Source organism: Solanum stenotomum, chromosome 2 (genome assembly GCF_019186545.1).
Source record: "Solanum stenotomum isolate F172 chromosome 2, ASM1918654v1, whole genome shotgun sequence".
Classification (NCBI taxonomy): Eukaryota; Viridiplantae; Streptophyta; class Magnoliopsida; order Solanales; family Solanaceae; genus Solanum; species Solanum stenotomum.
The window spans coordinates 33,704,539-33,708,317 of NC_064283.1; the positions used below are offsets into that span (position 1 = coordinate 33,704,539).

General features: G+C 41.3%; 1 long non-coding RNA gene across 1 annotated transcript in view; it reads left to right on the forward strand.

Annotated features, from left to right (window-relative positions):
* Window positions 1–3,022, forward strand: part of LOC125855541 (uncharacterized) — an 11,643-nt gene extending 8,621 nt beyond the window's left edge. The window contains exons 2-3 of the long non-coding RNA XR_007445498.1: window positions 1,406–1,482; window positions 2,842–3,022. This is a non-coding gene — a long non-coding RNA (uncharacterized LOC125855541). The remainder of the gene's footprint in view (window positions 1–1,405; window positions 1,483–2,841) is intronic.
* Window positions 3,023–3,779: the final 757 nt, after the last annotated feature.

The window sequence follows — 3,779 nt, forward strand, 5'->3', positions numbered from 1 at the left end:
TGATGCAGTTGACTTGGATGACAGTTTGAGATACATTGAGGAGCCAGTTGCTATTTTGGCCAGAGATGTCAGACGGTTGCGTTCCAGAGCCATTCCTGTGGTTAAGGTCCATTGGAGACATCGTCCAGTTGAGGAGGCTACCTGGGAGACCGAGCATGAGATGCGGGCACAGTTCCCCGCCTTATTTGAGCATTCAGGTACTTCTTGACTCTTACTTTCGCGGACGAAAGTTCTTTTAGTAGTGGATATTGTAATGACCCTCCAGGTCATTTTTAAATTAAAGAATTCTTTCCCTCGTATAGAGCATTCCTGTAGCGACCCCAAGTCATATATGACTTGCTGGCACTGACTGTTCGGTCGCCTGGTCGTTCGTTTGGATTTTAGACCCGTTTCCCTGTTTTGGAGATTTTATAACTTGAAAAGTTGACTTTGGTCAACCTTCTTGGAAGTCGTCCTCAGATGAAAATTCTGACAGCTAGGTTAGCTTCGGAATATTGATTTTGGTCTAGAACGACCCTTTGTTCACTTCCCGAGGCTTTAGATGGCAGTTGTGGAATCTGGCTCAAAACGATACTGGGTGTGGGACCCACTTTTCATCGAAGCGATCTCCAAATGGAAATTTCGCCCTCACCGTTGAGTCCGAAATATCGTTTCCAATCAGATTCCATATAAGGTTTGTATTTTTCTGACTCCGAACGAGTCCAAAACATCAAAATTTAAGTTTGAAGGGTTGTAGAATTTTAACGCGGCGGTGACGTGGCAGAGCCACGCGACGCCACATGACAGCGGAGTGGAAATCTGGAAATTTCCAGAATTTAGGACGAATTTCGTTCATTTTTTTCCCTCAACTTCAACATAAGATTTCTCCTTCATTTTGAGTCCAAATTAGGTGCTTCAAAAGGCAAACTTCAAGAGAATTTTGTGGAGAATCTAGAGGTGATCTCGGGAACGCGAGGGGAGTCTTCGTTTGAGGTAAAAAATCGATTTTAGCCACTGCTAGAGTGATGTTCGGATTGAATTGTTGTTAAATTTTGAAATGTGAGATCTTGATCATCTTAGGTCCGTTTTGAGTCATTCTTGAGGCTAACTTGTAGAGTTTTTCGCAAGGATCGTCGTGGTATAATCTGTTTGGGTTGAAATGATCTCGTTTTTCCAGAAATTGGTGATCAAGGGGCTGCCCATTTTAATTGTTGTGGCTGATTTGCGGTGTTTTAAGCATCTGTTTGTGCTAAATTTTGGGGTATTAGTTTAGTAAGGTATTTGGGAAGTTTTCACGGATTCGTTTTTGAGATTCCAATTGTGGGCCCCACAATCCCGTTTTAGACCCGATTTTGGGTCCGTCTCCGAAAAATATAATTTTAGTGTCAATATATTCGTAATGACGAGGTGATTAACCTTTTGTTAGTGGGGAAGCATTTGGAGACCGTTCGGAGAGGAAAAGATCCGGTACCGTGAGTTGGAGCACGCGTGATCGGCTTTCAGGTAGGCTATGGTTTTCTCTCGTGAGATTGAGCATGTTTAGGCAATTGTTTATTGATTTGCTTGAGTATGGAGGGGTTCGGGTGTCGAGCATGCTAAATTTCTATAATTCCTGCCTTAGACCTTATTTCGGGAAAGTGTTGGATTATGACAGCATGTCTCTTGATATTATTGAATATCCATATCTGGTGGTGTATATGATAATATTGATTTGAAGTATGTTTGGCCTTAGTCTAGGCTTAGACTAGTGTTGCCATAGACTTGCGAGATTTCGGATGTCGTTGGGCAGTAGAACTTTTTCCGACGTCGTTTCGGACGGTCAGCTCCTTGTAGACTGATATAGCAGACTTGAGTCTGATAGTCGGTAACTCAGCTTATGACCTTGTATCCATAATGCCCTGCTTTTCTATCGGCTACAAATACCCGGTTAAAGTCCGTGGTCTAGCTTACTCATTATTGGATACTTCCTCGGCGATTTGGGGTATATGAGGGTCGGACTAAAATGATTATTTATGGTAATCGGTTTGGTGATATTTCCCGCGACGTATGGTTGGATATTGATTCTTAGCTACAGCACCCGGTTAGAGTCCGTGGTCCAGCTTACTTATGTCCAGTCTTAGCTACAGTACCCGGTTAGAGTCCGTGGTCCAGCTTACTTATGTCCAGGCTTAGCTACAGTACCCGGTTAGAGTCCGTGGTCCAGCTTACCTGTGATCTGGTTTTGGCTACAGTACTCGGTTAGAGTCTGTGGTCCAGCCCACCCGTGCCCGACCTTTGGCTACAGCACCCGATTCGAGTCCGTGGTCCAGCCCATATAGGTTGACTCATTAGCTATAGTACCCGGTTCGAGTCCGTGGTCCAGCTTGCACGTGGTGTCTTCCTAATTCCTCACTAAAGCTTCAGTTAGTCTTGATTATTCTCATCTGTAGGTTGAGGTTTTGTTGGTTGGAGAGATTCCGATTAAAGTCCGGGACGTAATGAGATCTTGGAATATAATTGGGAATGGTTCAGTTAAAAGTCCGGAAATTGGTAATATTGTGATAGACCTTCTAGCTCCATTATTTTACTTCAACTGTTGGTGCATCTGCCGGGCTTATGGGGTCCGTGCAGGTGGTTTCTTTTATTGTGCACGAGCGTACCCGTCGGGTTTATGGGAGCCCAGCGGAGTTAGTTAGATTACTTGTCTTTGTTGCCTGTACGCTCGTGTACATACCCCCCATTTATTACTCTTTGCACTTGATGTGACCCTTTATTTGCATTTCAGTTCACTTTTGCTTATCTTGCTCATTCGGCCGATGATGCCTACTGGGTACCTGTTGTTTTGGTACTCATGCTACGCTCTGCATCTATTTTGTGATGCAGGTCCGAGCACTAGTAGCCAGCGTTGATCGAGCTTGGAGTAGACTTATCTGGAGACGGGGGTGAGCACACGGCGTTTTGTACTATTTCAGTCTTCATCTGTATATATAGACTTGTCTTCTTCCTTTCGAGACAGTCCAGTCTCTGTTGTCCACTTTTGGGACTTGTACTCATTTTTTAGTAGCTCTGTACTAGTGACTTCCAGGTTCTGGGAGGGATCTTTTTTTGTATATATGTGTTTGGTTTGTGTCCGCCTGTTTATATTGTTATTTGCCTACTCTTGTTTAATTTCTACCCTCAGACCCATTACTTGTTGTTCCGGGTTACGGGTTGGCTTACCTGCTGGTGGGTTATAGTAGGTGCCATCATGACTTGATAAATCGGGTCGTGACACAAGAATAATGGTTATAACGGTGGAGGTTATGGAGGTTATGGTTATCTTCATAATGGCGGAGAGTTATGGAGATAATGGGTAAGAGTAACTTCTTGGTGTAGTGGACATCCACACTATAATATTTTATAACAACATGTATATATACCATCACTTAATTAATTAATGTGATTGCAGATACTTTATTATGATTTGACTAATAATTTGTTTAGCCAAATATATATATATATATAACACCATTATAACCAAAATGTCAAAGAGAGATTAATACATATCATAACTACAATACATTACGTTGACAAACTCATTAATTATGTAGTCCTGGATAAATTAATGTTTGTATACTGTTTAATTTTGTGTTAATTTATGTGTCATTTTTCAAATTTTTGAGATTCAATTAAGTTTTTTTTACCGCAATTTATTTTCAAAGACCTTGAATTATCAAGTATTGTAATTATTGTATTTTTGATGTGGTTTTCAATATATACATTTTATTTTTTAAAAAAAGTTCATGCCTGAATTCAAAGTTAAGATTAAATTATTTTACTCT